Source organism: Lissotriton vulgaris, chromosome 5, assembly GCF_964263255.1.
Source record: "Lissotriton vulgaris chromosome 5, aLisVul1.2, whole genome shotgun sequence".
NCBI lineage: Eukaryota > Metazoa > Chordata > Amphibia > Caudata > Salamandridae > Lissotriton > Lissotriton vulgaris.
The window spans coordinates 1789583577-1789601711 of record NC_141693.1 but is presented as its reverse complement, the minus strand read 5'-3'; the positions used below and the strand labels follow the sequence as shown (position 1 = coordinate 1789601711).

The following is an 18135-nucleotide window of genomic DNA, read 5'->3' as shown; positions in this document are numbered from 1 at the left end:
GAGAGCAGCTGTCTCAGTTTATCTTGAAAACTGGAAGGGACACGAATCTAGTGGGGGCAATCTATCCCTCAGCTGTCAACTGTGTTCCCAGAAGGCACAGAGTCCATGATTTACCAATCTGCGGCAAACCTTGGGGTAGTTTAGCAGCCAAATGGGGCCAGGCATGAACCGGATAACGGCTGTTCCACAGGTGCAAGATTTAGAAGCACCGTAGGAGATCAATCATTGGACCCGGGGAAACAAAAAAAAAACCCCGGATGAATCAATGAAGCCAAGATAGTAGATACCAGAACGCCCTTTTACTCGGATTACCAGATCTAGCCAGATCCGTACATGAGGTCTGCAAGACTGAAGTTTGCCAATCTCTAAAGGTAGGAGGTGAAGAGTCTTTCCATTTCCTGCAGATCTCCCTTCTTGCAAGCAGGATTGCATAAAAGACTAGGCACCTGGCTGGGTTTTGTACGCCTTCTAGAACACCAAATACTACTAGGGGCAGATCTATGGTGACAAGTCTTCCCAATGTATCTGTGAGGGAATTACTGATATCCTCCCAAAATGTGGCTAACTGTGGGCATTAAAAAAACATATGTGTATCTGATGCAGCAATCAACCCGCATTTAGCACAAGACACTGACTCTCCTCCTGCAAATTTGGATAACCTAAGAGGGGAATAGTATGCCCTATGCAGGGTAAAGATATGATTTCTGCGAAGCCAGGACGGCTTGACAATGTTCCACAAAAGTTCAAAAGAAGTTATCCAAAGATCTTGTAGATTCTGGTCCATCAAGACAGAGCCCCATAACGACTCCGGCAGAACAAAGTCCCCATCCGACTCCTCCAGAATGAGATTATACCACTTGGACACTTCTTTTTTTAACTGGACCCAAGTTTACAAAATCTGAGACAAATGGGCTATGCCCTACAAGTTTGAATGTATTCCTGTTAGCGGGAGAGGTTTTATAGGCTACAGTCCAACTAAGAATCTGTAAGTATTTAAATCGTGAAAGATTGGGGCCAACCTTAGCTTGCAGATGTTCCCACAAGAGTAAATCCCCCTCATGAAAGAGGTCTCCCCAAACTTCCAGGCCTGCCTCTCTCAAAGGGATAGCTAGACTGTCTTCAAGCCAAGCAGGATTTTCAGGCAACCCCCCCAGTGGAGTTTTTTCACAAAAGTAATTTAGTTTTATGGATTTCATGACTTCAGACCAAGTTCTAAGTCTTCAGTTTAATTTTTTTTTAAACTTAGGATTGCCAAATTTAAAAAGAAAACCCGAACGATTAATTCTTTCCCCATCCAACATAGCTGCATACATAGGACCCACCCCCGAGATTAAGGGACCCTTCAACAGCATTCGTGAATGGGATAATTGAAAGGCCCAAGCATAGATCTTTAGGTCTAGAGCCGCCATGCCACCTTTATCTCGTCGCAGTCTTAGTTTTTTCCAGGCGATCCGTGGAAGATGTTTATTCCAGATAAAGGGTGAGATATTAGACTGGAACTTGGCTAAAGTAGTTTGATCAAAGTATAAAGGAATGGTATTAAATAAAAAAGAAATTTTAGGCAGGATCGACATTTTAATGAGATTGGCTCTACCTAGTAATGAAAGCGGCAAATGCGACCATGATTGGAGAAGCTTATGACAATCTTTGACAGCTGTAGATAAGTTGACTTGGACAAGTTTATTAATGTCCTTCACTATCGTCAAGCCTAGGTATCGCATTGAAATGCCTGCTTGAAGTTCTGTTACGGAGTCCTCATCATTCCATTCAAGCATTTCAGTCTTGGCTGCATTAATCTCATATCCCGACACTTGTCAGAAAGGCATGGGCCAATTTCAAGATAGCCAGGTGAGCAGTGGTGACCTCTGATGTTAAAATAAGCACGTCGTCGGCATATAATGCTACCTTCCTCATCCAACCTTGATAGGAAAAAGGTTTGATGGTCACCTCCTCCCTTAGATGTTGCGCGAAGGGCTCAATGTAAAAATCAAAAAGCAAGGGAGAGAGCGGGCATCCCTGTCGGGTTCCCGTAGAGATGGAAAAGGGATTTGAAAGGTCACCATTAACAAGAAGGCACGCAGATGGATTGCTGTATAACAGGCCTATCACCCTATGAACCTTTCCCCCACACCAAGCTTGGCCAAGGCTTCCGACAGGTACACCCAATTGACCCTGTCGAAAGCCTTGGTTGCATCCAGCGTGAGGGCGGCCAATGGGAGATTATTGGTTATTGCCATACCTATGACGCCAATTAAATCATAAGTTAATTCATAAAGTTGTCTCCCTTTCAGGAATCCCTTCTGATCCGAATGAAGAACAGAGGGCGCGATAGAGGCTAATCTAGTAGATAGAACTGTGGTGAAGATTTTATAGTCCACATTCAAAATAGAGATCGGCCTATACGATCCACAGGCCTCCTTAGGTTTACCCGGTTTTAAAATAAGGGTGATAGAGGCATTATCCCATGATGCCGGAGGAAGCATTCCTTCTAAAAGGATTTGATTAAACAGAACGGTGAGGAAGGGAACGATTTCTGACTCCAGGAGTTTATATAACTCAGTTGGCAGCCCATCTGGTCTGGACGCCTTCCCCTTTTTACCCTTCCTAATCGCAGAAGTCACCTCATCCTCTGTAATGGGATTATCCAAATATTGGGATTGTTCAAAGGAAAAAGAGGGTAAAGTGATGTTACTCAACCAGCTCTTAATAGCCTCAGCAGTAATTACCTTATCTTCTTGATATATATCTTGGAGGAATTCCCTAAAAACCCTCCTAATTTCATTATCTGAAGTAAAGTTGTTATTTCCTACTTTTATACTGGCTTCCCATCTTTGTTGAACCCTCAGATTTAAAAGTTGGCTACATCGTTCGGGAAAAACATGGCGGCAGCAAGCTAGCTCGCCGCGGTGCTCCAAAATAACTCCTGTAGGATCGTCTCCCGCCATGCAGTAAGAGTGTCTTAGCGAGGATTCAGCTGCCTGAAATGTGATGGTCTCCTGTGCTCCTTCGGAGAAGAGTGTAGTTTGCCTGTAACCTTATTTTTTTTTCACCGAGCTTCTTTTCCCGCGCGGGATGCAGTATACCTCTCAGTACAGCGGGCGCTTCTGCGGAGTCCTCTCTCTGTGTCCATGGATCTTGGGCCGGAGTGAAGACGGAGCCGAGGACGGAGACGGAAGACGCCGACCGGAGTTCAAAGGTAGCGGGTGTAGCGGGGGGTCGTGCTTTGTGGCGCAGGCAAGTGGCTCTCAGGCAATTGTGAACTTCAGGGCTCTTGCAGGGCTGAGGAAATTCGACCCATTGAAAGGTTCGCCGACTCAAACAGAGAGCGGGCGCTTAACCCTCTCCTCTCCCTCTCCCAAGAATCTCGGGTCCCTCCTGAACCCAGCCCGAGGATCTGCTCAGCTGCGCTGGAGCTAAGGAGAGGTAGGAAGCTAAGAAGCTTGATCTCCCTTCAGGGGTTAGCAAATGTGGGGAATGCTACGCATACAATCGTAGCCCCCTGCTGCAAAGAAGGCTCCCAAGATAAGCAACTTCACCTACGGCATACCGGTCTATTTGCCGCAGTGGAGGGGTCCTTGGCACATGAACCCGGTGATGGGAATCTTATAGATCTGTTTCAAACAGTAACTAAACCTACTCCCCTAGATTGCACTCCTGTGTTGAGGACAAATTACAGACTTCTCCTATTATAAATACTCCTAATACTCCTAATACCTCAAAGACCCCTAACACCTCACCTAATACACCCATAGGGGGGCAAAGCCGGGGTCCCGGAGGGGGGTGCAGAGGTCGGAAAAAGGGTCAACACACCATCTAAGAAAAAATCTTCTTCTTTTTTGAATACAGAACTTAAGTCTAAATACACTAACGTGAAGAGTAAAACTAAGGTGAAGGCTAAAGACTCTAAAACAGTGCTCCCCACAGGGTCCAGAATTACCCCTTCACTTCGCTCCTACTTCAAGGTCGTTCCTCAGATTTTGCATCTCTCTGAAGAGATCGACGATACGGATATGGCATCGGTCCCAGAGGCCAGTTCCTCCTCTCATAGCCAACCTTTCGCGCCAGTAGATACACCGCCGCTGGGGGTGAAAGATGCAGCTGAGAAGAGCTCTAGTCAGATTATTGAAAATGTTGTAACTACTGGTCTAGCAGGGGGCGTGCAAGGTCTACATGATCTAGAGATAAAACAACAGCCTGTGCAGTCTGTGCAGCTTGCGCAATCTCCGCCACAATCTTCATCTGTGATAGTGCAAAGTTTACCCCTAGTCCCGACTTCTGAGCTGACGAGGAGACCGAAGAGAAAGATTTTCTTGAACTAGGAGGCGCATCTGGGGCTGTAGATATAGAAACTTCTTCTGCTCCTGCTCCACTTGATTCTAACTCATTACTGGTCACTTCTTCTCCTTCTCCGATGACGGCTGCCTCCGTTCTGGAGATGTTTTCGGCCCTTACCCTGGAGATAAGAAAGGGATTCGCGGAATCATCTGCTAATCAACTAGAGTTTAGAAACTACTGTGAAATGCTTGATAATAAAATTGAAGGGCTCACTATAAGAACCAGAGTGCTAGAGGAAACGGTTGGTGCGCACTCAATTTATTTGGACCAAGCAAAAATGGACATTCAGAAACTTACAAGGGAAGATCTGGCTCTCAGCGAGAGGATGGAGACTCTTGAAAATAATGCAAGACGGGGGAACATTCGTATCCTGAATGTTCCTGAAGGATCTGAAGGGTCAGATATTAAACAATACATCGTGTCTCTATTGAAGGAATCCCTGAGCTTAGAGCACACTCTCGAAGAACTGTCGGCTGACATTCAGAGGATTCACAGGGATCCCTTTAAACTGAACCCCCAGAGGTCCAAACCTCGTAAAATCTTAGTTAATTTTCACACTTACCTTTTAAAGGAGCGTATCCTAAATATGGCTTTGAAACAAAAGTCTTTGGCTGGGAAGGGTTTTACTTTTTTGATAAGATCAGACCTTTCTAGAGTTACACTTGAAAAGCAATGGGAATTTGGGAGGCACCTGGATGCCTTTAGAAAAATAGGTGCAACAGCTCAGCTCATGTTTCCGGCAGCCCTAAAGTAAAGTACAATGATAAGATGTTTAACATCAGGTCTGTACAAGCAGCCGATGAGCTACTAATGGAACTGGTGTATAAGTAGGGGGGTTTACCCAAACATAGTCACTGGGACCTGGGTTCGTATAAGTACTGAGAGAAAGGGGTCCCAGCGTGAGTGTGATATAGTGTGAACAATTCAAAAAAGTATTTACACAGACAATAAATGCATCCACATTGTTTTATTCACAATGGTACTGGGTATACTGAATATACAAGACAACTGATCAATATTGTAAGCGGTTGTACAGTGCCCCAGGGAGGGAGGGGGAGGTGATCGGGTGAGGATATTGTGATGGAAGGGAATTAGTGACAATAAATTCAGCCAGAAACCAAAATTGTATTAACGAGTTATATACAACACAAAGGACCATAGGTTCGAAGCATAAATCAAAAACATATCATACTTCACATAATACAATAAATGTAAAGATAGTGGCGTGAAGTTGACGACCAAACAGGTTATTGTCGACATTTCGACCCTCAAAAGTTCGCAGGGATTAGTTGTGCCCTTGCTGTGGGGTCTTCATCAGGACAAAATGCGGGGCAGGCAACCTGATTAGTATATATAGAATAAAGAAGAATTATTCGTTGATAGTGGGATATGCCTCATATTATGTAATCAAAACCACTTAAAGCACACATAAATGCAACAAAGGCTATACCGTTAAGGTTATAGCTCGTGTTGTGACTCCTTAACTAGGCAGGTGTTACCATTTGGTGCTACCTGCATGGGGAAATTCTGAGATTGGTAGGGACTGTGATTTTGGGGAATAGATCAAAAAAGTCATCGTACATATGAAAAATCAAAGTACACTGGATTGGTTATATAGAGCATTAGGAGCTGAGAGCTGGCCCAAGGGGCGGTGACTCTGGCATTATCTAAAACAAGATGCTGACCCTCTCATTATCAATTAATAAGGAATGCGTCATTATCAATTATCGCGGTTTACCTTGGTTGAAGGCTAAATTGGCACATGGTCTAAGACTGTGATTATCACAGGGGATCACTCCACGTGGTGCGTGTCTGTAATAGAACACGAATAGTAAGTGATACAAAAGCTTGTAGGGCTGTGGTTACCAATTAAAAGCAAAGATATAGAGCGGGCTTACCTAGTTGAAAAATAGGTATGGCACAAGTTCAACAGTGTAGTTCTGGGAAGGTCGTACAGTGGTATCTGCGAACGGACAAGGGAACTAGTCACTCTAAGATACCGCCAAAACAAAGAAACAGGTCATGGACAGCATTGTGAACTCTGTCCAAAGGCTTACCCAAAGTTGAGGGATGTCGAAAATCGGGTCTACGAGTATAATGACTCCGTTCTATCTGTGGGATAAGTTGTGGGGGAAATATTAGTAACGCCTGTTGTCATAAGAAATCTAATCAAAAACGTTACAAAAGGGGTACAGAGATAGACTTACGAATCGCCGATTCAATCTGGCAGAAGACGCCGCTCTGAATCGCAATGGCGAGCCGAGTTTCCTGATTCAGATATTACCATGGTATCCATACCACGTGACTCGGGACTGGCGTATAGAGGTAGAAGACAGACCCCGCGCTCTATGTTAAAAGTCAAGATTCTCGATTGTTATCAATGGGAATATTATTGATGGTATTGGTGCAGGCATGATAATAAGATCGCGATTAATATTTCAACAATAAACATTGATAATTAAAGGCTTAGCAACTTAAATGTGAACTCGATGTTCATTATCATGTTGGTACACACTGCAACAATAGTCAAAAATTATAAAAGACAGCCCAATAATGTTGAATCACGATTAATGTGAACATAAGATTTTAATCAGCAGGGACCATTATATATGAATTGGTTAGGACATGAATACGGCGCAACTGTCAAAAGATGGTAAGGCCATAATAAACAATGTCAGCAATTCCGATGGTTGTATTACATGATGTTAAATGAAGCAACGTTAATATTAAACTGTCTATGTGGCGTACCTCTCACAGTGGGGTATAGGCCAATTAAGTAGGTGGTCATAATGACATTGTCACATAATCATAGATGGTATGGCGTACCTCTCGCATGAGGGTATAGGCCAATTTAAACACAGTGTATGTTACGTGTTGAAATCGAGAGGGGTTCAAGGCAGGCTTGCTAGTTGTGAAAAAGAGCTATCATGCTCGTTGAGGCCTGTCTCAACGGAGTCAAAGAAGAAAATCCACTTCAATTCGCGTGTGTTTAGGATATTTGTGATGCTGCCACCCCGGGGTCCCAAAACTGCTTTTTCTATTACCACCCATCGAAGGCTCTCTGGGGGGTGTGCTGCCACTTTAAAATGGTCTACTAGGGGTGCACCCTGGACCTCGCATCTGATCCTGCTCATGTGCTGAAGAATTCTAGCTTTGGCTTTTTGTTGTGTTTGGCCAATATAGATCATTTGGCAAGGGCATATTATCGCGTAGATAATGTTGGAAGAATTACATTTGCTGTGTGTGTTTAGCCTGATTTTATGTTGGCGATGTTGAAATTCCTTTGTTTGGATTGCAGTGTCACAAGCCTTACAGTGGCCACATTTGAAATGGCCGACCACAGGGGGCAAATCCCACAATGAGGTAATAGTGGGCTCTTCAGGAGTTGGTAGGAGTGACCTACCACATAGTTTTTGACGCTTTTGGCTTTTTTGAAAGCGTGTAACGGTGTCTCAGACTGGTTGACATCATCTGATATTAACTGCCAATGATGATTGATGATGCGTGTGATCTTATTACTTTTGGTGTTAAATGTGGTTACGATCTTGTTGGTCACACTTGTCTTTGGGCGAGAGTAATTCCTCTCGTGGGTAAAACTAGGCACGTTTCCTTGATTTCTTGACCAGGCGTCTGGGATATCCTCGTTGTTGCAGTCGGTTGGCAAGATCCTCAGATTCTGTAAAGTAATGGTCTTTGTTGGAGCAATTCCCCTGAATTCGTAGGAATTGCCCGAAAGGCAGATTGTCGCGGAGAGCTCGTGGATGGTGACTGTTGTATTGTAACAACGAGTTTCTTTCAGCCGGTTTGCGGTACAGTGTAGTGAGTAATATTCCTGATTGCTCATAGATGGTAATGTCCAGAAAATGTATGGTCTTACTGTCTGATTGGATAGTGAATTTGAGATATGCAGATTGATGATTAAGCCATGTGAAAAAAGAGGATAGTCCCTCCAAATTGCCGTTCCAAATTAGAAGAATATCATCGATGTATCGCATCCAGAGACCGAGTTGATCTCTGAATGGATTAACTTGATTTAGGACAGTGTCTTCCTCGAAGGCCGCCATGTAGAGAATCACCATATCAGGAGCAAATGGAGCCCCCATTGCTACTCTAGATGTCTGAAGATAGAATTTGTCTTTGAATAGAAAAAAGTTCTTGGTCATGGCTATTCTTAACAGAGCCACAATAAATTCAGATGGAACTTGTACCGGGGCAGGTCGTCGTTGCAGGCATCGTGTTATCACCATTAGAGCTTCCTGTTGCGGAATGCAGGTGTTTAATGATACCACATCGCATGTAGCTAGTCTTTGGTGTTGAGGGTCAAAGGATGAATTTTCAATGATGTTAATTGTATGCATGGTATCACGTAGGTAGGATGGAGTGGACTCAGCCAGGGTTTATGAAAAAAATCAATGTATTCGCCAAGAGGCTCTAGAATGGAGCCACATTCAGACACAATCGGACGACCTGGTGGGTCCACCATACTTTTGTGGATTTAGGGTATGGTGTAAATCGTGGCCAGTCGAGGGTGTTTTTGATTTAGGAATTGAAACTCATTCTCAGATAGGAAACCCTGGTCAAGGCCAGCTTGTGTTAACTGCAAGATTTCAAGAGCAATGGCTTTAGAAGGATCAGACCGCAGTAGTTGGTAACTGGTACCATCATTCAGTTGGCGGAGAATTTCAGATTCATAGGTGGATACATCTTGGATAACAATTGCCCCGCCCTTGTCCGCAGGCTTGATCACAATTTGATTGTTCCGGGCAAGTGATTGCAGTGCCGCTTTTTCCCTTTTACTTGTGTTGTATTTGTATCTGATGTATGATTTGTCATGTAGAAGTTGTTGCACATCTCTCCAGACAACCGCTTCGTAAGCTAAGATTTTGTGTGACATTGTGCTTGCATTGGGGACAAAGGTCGAAGGTATTCTTAAACCTGTTAATGATGGATTCGATTGCGGTCCGGAATTCCGGTAAAAGTATCTGAGCCGGATTTTGCGGAAGAATTTGAAAAGTTCAGTACGAACAGATTAGATTTCTTATGACAACAGGCGTTACTAATATTCCCCCCACAACTTATCCACCAGATACAACGGAGTCATTATACTCGTAGACCCGATTTTCGACATTCCTCAACTTCGGGTAAGCCTTTGGACAGAGTTCACAATGCAGTCCATGACCTGTTTCTTTGTTTTGGCGGTATCTTAGAGTGACTAGTTCCCTTGTCCGTTCGCAGATGCCACTGTACGACCTTCCCAGAACTACACTGTTGAACTCGTGCCATACCTATTTTTCAACTGGGTAAGCCCGCTCTATATCTTTGCTTTTAATTGGTAACCACAGCCCTACAAGCTTTTGTATCACTTACTCTTCGTGTTCTATTACAGACACGCACCATGCAGAGTGATCCCCTGTGATAACCACAGTCTTAGACCTTGTGCCAATTTAGCTTTCAACCAAGGTAAACCGCGATAATTGATAATGACGCATTCCTTATTAATTGATAATGAGAGGGTCAGCATCTTGTTTTAGATAATGCCAGAGTCACCGCCCCTTGGGCCAGCTCTCAGCTCCTAACGCTCTATATAACCAATCCAGTGTACTTTGATTTTTCATATGTACGATGACTTTTTTGATCTATTCCCCAAAATCACAGTCCCCACCAATCTCAGAATTTCCCCATGCAGGTAGCACCAAATGGTAACACCTGCCAAGTTAAGGAGTCACAACACGAGCTGTAACCTTAACGGTATAGCCTTTGTTGCATTTATGTGTGCTTTAAGTGGTTTTCATTACATCATATGAGGCATATCCCACTATCAACGAATAATTCTTCTTTATTCTATATATACTAATCAGGTTGCCTGCCCCGCATTTTGTCCTGATGAAGACCCCACAGCAAGGGCACAACTAATCCCTGCGAACATTTGAGGGTCGAAACGTCGACAATAACCTGTTTGATCGTCAACTTCACGCCACTATCTTTACATTTATTGTATTATGTGAAGTATGATATGTTTTTGATTTATGCTTCGAACCTATGATCCTTTGTTTTGTATATAACTTGTTAATACAATTTTGGTAACTGTTTGATTTTATTGTCACTAATTCCCTTCCATCACAATATCCTCACCCGATCACCTCCCCCTCCCTCCCTGGGGCACTGTACAACCGCTTACAATATTGATCAGTTGTCTTGTATATTCAGTATACCCAGTGCCATTGTGAATAAAACAATGTGGATGCATTTATTGTCTGTATAAATACTTTTTTGAATTGTTCACACTATATCACACTCACGCTGGGACCCCTTCCTCTCAGTACTACTAATGGAACTGGGCAAGGGGGCTCGTAAGGTATAACATCAGGCACCTATAACTCAACCTTACTTATTTAAGGAGACCTCCCATTTAATTCTCTATTTTGATCTGGAAATCTAGATGTTGACGTAGCTTTTCTGTTCTTACTTAAGCGCACTAGTTAATACGATTACAGTCTTAGTTATTTTCCTCTTTCCCTTGAATTCTTTTTCACTCTTCATTTGTCATTTGAGAAGAAGGCGGGTGATCTTTCTTGCCGGGAGTCAATCGGTGGGGCACTATCTACTGGACATTGTTCCGGTTAGATACTGCAAGGGTTTTTCACGGGGGAGGGGTTCACACCTTGGGCGGGTGAGTGCTGAGGGGTGGCAAAAATATAAAAAAGTCCTCAATAACCTAAATAGTAGTTTAAGGAATGGTAATTCACACATTATACACAATTTTTGTAAGGAAGTCATGAATGTGATCATAAAAAGCTTTTTTTGGTATAGTATTTTTAGTCTTCTTGGCTTACTGGATGAGAGATGAGTAGTGTTGGGTTCTTCTCCTGGAACGTCAACGGCCTCCGCACCAAGCCCCGAGCCAACATAATTTTACAATATCTGAAGGACTTGGATGTGCAGGTTGTGGTGTTGCAGGAGACCCATTTAACTCATAGTGAATTGATTGCACTTACCAAGAAGAATAGATGGATCGACTTTGTGGTCTCTACCACTCAAACATCTCATACTAGGGGGGTGGCGATTATTTTTTAAAAAGGAGCTAAAGCTAAGCTGGTTTCGCAGGCTGTAGATTCTTTTGGTAGATGGGCCATGGCGTCAGTCCTCAAGGTTGGGTTTTTAGTTACAATCGTGGGCTATTATGGCCCAAACCAGGATGACCCTTCTTGTCTGGAAACCGTTTTTTTGCAGTTACTTTCCGTTTCAGGCCCTATAATACTAGCCGGCGATTTTAACATCGTGTTGGATCCCGTCTTGGACAAGTCTCCTAATAATCGATCTTTGGTTTTGTCCAAAACTAGATCCTTCCTGTTGGACGCTATGAGGCAGTATGGGTTTGTCGATGTCTGGCGAGAAAGGTCGGGACAACAACACGGGGTTTCTTTTCGGAACCTCAAATACCATCACAAGTCAAGGATCGACTTTATTTTAATAAGTCAAAGACTGGTTGATTCTGTTAAAACAATAGACTACCTCCTGTCTCACCTGTCAGACCATTCTGCGGTTAAATTGGAATTAGGCCTGTGCCTTGTCTGGCCAGGTCGCCCCCACGCTCCTCCTGCTACTGCCTGCCTGCCAGCCGTGCTGTTTGCCGCTGCAGGCGACCCAGCCGCCCGCCCTCGTCTTTTCCCGCCGCTGCCTACCTGCGGCCCCACCCCCGCCTCCGCCAGCCGATTGACCCCCCCGCTCCCGCCACCCAGCGGACCCTCCCTCCCGGCTCCCTTCTTATGATGCCCCCTCACACGCGCAGCGTTGACGCGAAAAGCAAGCCCGTCTGCGCCCGGACCCCTGGTCCCCACCGTCGATGCAAGACTACACGACATATCTACGACGCCGCCACTCTCAACGCACTCAATGCCAGCCGGAACCCTGCCTGCTACCGAGCCACCCCGAGACGCACTCACGGACCCTTCGCCTGCCAAGCCTGCCGATTCAACTGCTACCGTCCTGCACCGCCCCCGCCAAGGCCAGCACCAGCAGCAACCACCTGAAGTGCATCCTGCTCAACACCCGCTCCGTCCACAGGCACGCCGTGGAACTCTGGGACCTGCTCGACGCGACAGCACCGGATGTCGCCTTCCTCACCGAAACCTGGATGAATGCCTCCTCAGCGCCAGACATCGCCATAGCCATCCCGGACGGATACAAGATCACCCGGAAGGATCGCGTCAACCAGACGGGAGGAGGCATCGCCATCGTACACAAGAACACCATCCGCATCTCGACTAACTCCGACGAAACCTTCACTGCCGCCGAACACCTGCACTTCCAGATACACGCTGACCCCAAGACCACCCTCCGAGGCACCTTCATCTACAGACCACCGGGACAACGCACACAATTCAGCGAAGACATCGCAGACTTCATCAGCTGCACGCCCATCCCTCCGCCGACTACATCCTCCTAGGGGACCTCAACTTCCAACTGGAGAACAACAACAACAGAAACACCACCTCCCTGCTGGACAACCTCGCCAACCTCGGACTCAAGCAACTGGTGAACACCCCCCACTACGCCGGCCACACGCTTGACCCCGTCTTCTCATCCAGCAAGCACATCTCCTTCAGCCACGCCACCGGACTCCACTGGACCGACCACAGCTGCGTCCACTTCAGCTTCAGAAGAACTACGACCCACCACCACCCGCAACAGGTCCCCTGCCGAAGCTGGAGCAAGATCACCGCCGAGCAGCTCACCGCCTCCCTCAGCCAGAACACTCCCACCAGCACAACGGACCACAACAAAGCAGCTAGCAACCTCACCAAGTGGCTGACCGCCTGCGCCCATGACCTTGCACCACTAAAGAACCATCTCAGCAGACCCGGCAGCAAGAAAACCCCCTGGTTCACCGACGAACTCAAAGAATCCAAGAAGAACTGCCACACCCTCGAGAAAGCCTGGCGGATCGACCAGACCACAGACAACAGGATCGCCCTCAAGCACGCCACCCGCAAGCACCATCAACTGATCCGCGCCACCAAGAAGACGGCACTCAAGGAACGACTGGACAACAACGCCCACGACAGCAAGGAACTCTTCAGCATCGTCAAATAGTTCTCCAACCCCAGCGCCGGAAACAACGACATCACTCCCTCGCAAGACCTCTGCAACTCACTCGCCTCGTTCTTCCACCGCAAGATCGCCGACATACACAACAGCTTTGACGCACAGACCACGCACCCTATCACCGAACCAACGCCCGCCACCACCACCCTCTGCAACTGGACCCCGATCAACACCGAAGACACCACCCGCACGATGAACTCCATCCACTCCGGATCACCAACCGACCCGTGCCCACACCACGTCTTCAACAAAGCAGACGCCATCATCGCACCCCATCTCCGAGACACCATCAACTCCTCCTTCCACACCGCCACCTTCCCGGAGAGCTGGAAGCACGCCGAGCTGACCGCCCTCCTGAAGAAACCAACGGCGGACCCCACCGACCTCAAGAACTACCGTCCCATCTCGCTCCTTCCTTTTCCCGGCCAAAGTCATCGAGAAGATCGTCAACAAACAGCTTGCCGCCTTCCTCGAGACGAACGGATCCCTCGACCCCTCGCAGTCCGGGTTTCGGGCCAACCGCGACCGCGCTAATCGCAGCCACCGACGACATCAGAACACTGATCGACAACGGGGAAACAGCGGCCCTCATCCTCCTGGACCTCTCTGCGGCGTTGGACACTGTCTGCCACCGCACCCTAGTGAAGCGCCTCAGCAACATCAGAATCCGAGAGAAAGCGCTGGAGTGGATCATCTCGTTCCTCACTGGAAGAACCCAGAGAGTCCGCCTCCCTCCATTCAGATCCGAGGCCACCGAAGTCATCTGCGGCGTACCACAAGGATCTTCACTCAGTCCAACCCTCTTCAATATCTACATGAGCCCCCTCGCAGCCATCGCACGCCAACACAACCTCAACATCATCCTCTACGCCGACGACACCCAGCTCATCCTCTCCCTCACCAACGACCCCACCACCGCCAGAGCCGACCTACACGAAAGGATGAAAGACGCCGCCGACTGGATGAGGAACAGCCGCCTTAAACTGAACTCAGACAAGACGGAAGTCCTCATCCTGGGATCATCACCCTCCGCCTGGGACGACTCCTGGTGGCCTCCGGCCCTGGGCACCGCTCCCAAACCAACGGACCACGCACGCAACCTGGGTTTCATCCTGGACTCCTCCCTGTCAATGACTAGACAAATCAACGCCGTATCATCCTCCTGCTTCAACACCCTGCGCATGCTCCGCAAGATCTTCAGATGGATCCCCACTGAAACCCTCTACGCCGGAACCACAGCCAAACATCAAAAAAGACTCCAACGCATCCAGAACGCCTCCGCACGACTCATCCTGGACATCCCTCGACACAGCCACATCACCGGACACCTGAGAGACCTGCACTGGCTCCCCGTCAGCAAGAGAATCACGTTCGGACTCCTCACCCAGGCACACAAGGCTCTCCACGACCTGGGCCCCAAGTACCTCAATGACCGCATGACCTTCTACACGCCCACACGCCAGCTACGATCGACCAGCCACGCACTCGCCACCGTACCACGCATCCGCAGAGCCACCGCCGGAGTAAGATCCTTCTCCTACCTGGCAGCCAAGACTTGGAACTCCCTCCCCACCCACCTTCGGCGAACCCAAGACCATCTCTCCTTCAGGAAGCAGCTCAAGACCTGGCTGTTCGAGCAGTAACATACCCCTCTCCCCCAGCGCCTTGAGACCCTCCCGGGTGAGTAGCGCGCTTTATAAATGCCGTGATTGATTGATTGATTGAGGTCTCTGTATTAAGAAACCCCCGAGTGCGTGGTCCTTTGATCGCTCTCTCCTTACCAATGATGAGGATATCTTATATCTTAAGTCGGAGACTCAGAACTTCTTTCTATTAAACAACGGATCTGCCTTAAATAGAATTATCTGGGACTCGTTTAAGGCTACCTTGAGAGGGCTTATTACAGCTAAAATTGCCTATCGTAGGAAGCAATATAACGAAAAGATTTCTTCCATTGAAGCAGAAATGGCTCGTATTCAACACGTCATTGATATCAATTGTACAGCTTCAGGGTCTATTTTAGATCCTCTTCATAATCAACTGTTGATTCTAAAAGGAAGCAGGATACTTTATGTTTAAAAGGATTCACATTAGAGCACTCTACAGAATTAGGAGGTATGATCAAACACACGCTAAGGGTGCAGTTTGAGCAAAGGTTTGAAGAACAAACCCCTGTAAGTTATTGTTCATAAAACACTCATGACAATTTAAATCACAATACATTTTAAGTAGCAATGGTAAAAACATGTAAAATTCCACCTAAGCACAATCCATTCGATCAAAAGAATATAAAGGATGTGGCATCAGGATTCAGAGGCGGATCCCTGTTACATTCAACCAAGCATATAGAAAAAAAATGATCTCAGCAAGCAATTAATTTGCCCCTGTAGGCATTATCTATGCCTAAGCTGCAGACTTGGTATTAATGAGAGTGGCTTCAAAGAACAGGGAAGAGCACATAAAACATAAATTCAATAAGGTGAATAATGCTGAAACCTAAAAATAACAAATCAGGAGTATACAGCCTACATTACATATTAAGGTAATGGTTTTAGACGTCCCACTGCGATGTTCAGTAGAAAAATGTTACATACCTATAACATCAGTTCATTATCAAGGATATCCTTAAAAAGCCATTAAGACTGGGATTTATGAGAAGTCTCACGGAAGATAATAAATAAGTTTAGAGTTTCAAAATAATCCTCTTGGCTTGGAAGAGCAAAGACGACGTACGATAACTAAAAATAGCTTATAGTTCTTTTAACTCCACTCTAACCCTGAAGAACTCAGGACTTATATACACATATATACACTGAAAATAAAATTGGTTAAAAAGATGTTATAGATAGGCATAGAAATAGGACCTTAACTTACGTGAAAAACAAAAAACTGAAAGTTGCTGGTTAGGGCTTGCTCCAAGAGCCGGGGCACCGAGAGCCAATAATAAACTTCGTAGACCTCTGGAGTGTGTTGGATCAGGGGACTGACTGAGGTCAGGACGGGAGCCTGAGAAGAAACAGGGGTGACAGGGTCCCAATATAAACTCCCCATTCTCTCCCCTGCCATACATTGGAGGACGACCAGAGGACACCACAGGAGTGATGATTGGGCAGGCCTTGGGGCCTTTCGGCTCAATGCTACCTATCATCTTTCTGGACTTCAGGCGTACATAAGAAGTCAGTACTGGGGTGCTGCGACACAGGCAGCATTATGATGGGTCCACTGCCAGACAGCCAGTATAGACCTGGGAAGCGAACAGCAATACCCAATGGAGGCGGCACTCTGAAACCTAAAACCTTGAATCCACCCTGCCACAGTGCCTGGAGCTAGTGGACATCGACAATGGTTCGCACTAAGAAGGCCAAGGCGTTCCTAGTGGACAACCCAACCCAGTCGGCAGGGTGTCAGAGCTCACCGCATGTGGCTGCGGGGGACCAGGATCTGGGACCACACACTGAGACTTTCCTTGCTACAATCAAAGATTTGAAGGATCACTTGAACACAAAATCAAGGAAGGGATGCATGAGGTGAACCTACTACGCACTGATCACAGGAACCCGCCTGAAGAGTGTCAGAGACTGAATCGACTATGGCCCAGGTGCGGCCAATGATGATGGATCACACTGTTCGAATAAAGACACTTGAGCGAGAGGTGGCACTGCTGGTGGAGAAAATGGATGATGCAGAAGGAGGGTCCTGCCCCAACAATGTCAGAATAGTGGGAATCCCGGAGTGAACAGAGGGCCCTAGTATGCATCAGTTTTTGGAGGAATAGCTCTCCTCTGTAGTGCTTGACGGTCAGACTTCTAAATTATTTACTGTGGAATGGAAGAATAAGGTCCCAGGAAAACCACCCTTGCCTGGGGCATGGCATAGTGGCCCTATTACTAAAAAATAGGAACACAGACATTATACTACAGAAAGCAAGGGTGTAAGAGCCATGGCAGATAGAGGGAGCGGATTTTAACATCTAACCAGACTAAACCGTAACAGTGCTGCGAAAAAGAGAGGCTTTCTTAAGGGTTCAACAACACTTGAGAAAGTTGGACCTCAAGTGTACATTGCTCTTTCCTGCAAAGCTAAGGATCCTTGATCAAGAGAAGTCCCACTTCTTTGCAATGGTGGCGGAGGTGTAGAAATGGCCGGAGAGAAAGAAATACTCAGCACCCAAAAAAAAGGGTGACAACATGAATCTAGATGGCAGGGGAAAATTAAACGCCGTCAGCCATGGAGGAGCTCGAACACAATGTTGAATTGAGGACCAGTGATTAAAATGCTAACAAAATATGCAGCTTCAAGAACCCCACATGAAAGGCATCAACTGCACCGTGCAGGGCATTGGGAAATATACCTTAGCGAGCCACTCAGGGTACGACTCAGGCTCTAGAGCAGTGGCGATACGGATTAAAAAAACAATGGCATTCCACGTATCTCAGACATGGATGGATGAGTTGGGGGAGGTGTGCAGCATTGTTGGGGGAATGGGAAACGAATGCACATGTCAATGCTTACGTCCCCCAGGGCTGCAAATGATCCAAGATGAAGTGGCATACCTACACAGTGCTATGGAACATTATTTTAAGGGAAATATAGACAGTGCAAGATGTGGCCGACAAGGTCACGATCCAGGGAGAGAACATAGCAGGAGAAACGGGGGACAAGCAACATAGGGAGGAGCAGTGTCAAGTCCTGGAG

The 18135-nt window shown here is 46.6% G+C and overlaps 1 protein-coding gene across 7 annotated transcripts in view; it reads right to left on the bottom strand.

Moving 5' to 3' along the window:
- LOC147717179 (signal transducer and activator of transcription 5B) overlaps positions 1–18135 on the bottom strand; it is a 1664723-nt gene that overhangs the window by 257040 nt on the left and 1389548 nt on the right. The window lies entirely within an intron of this gene.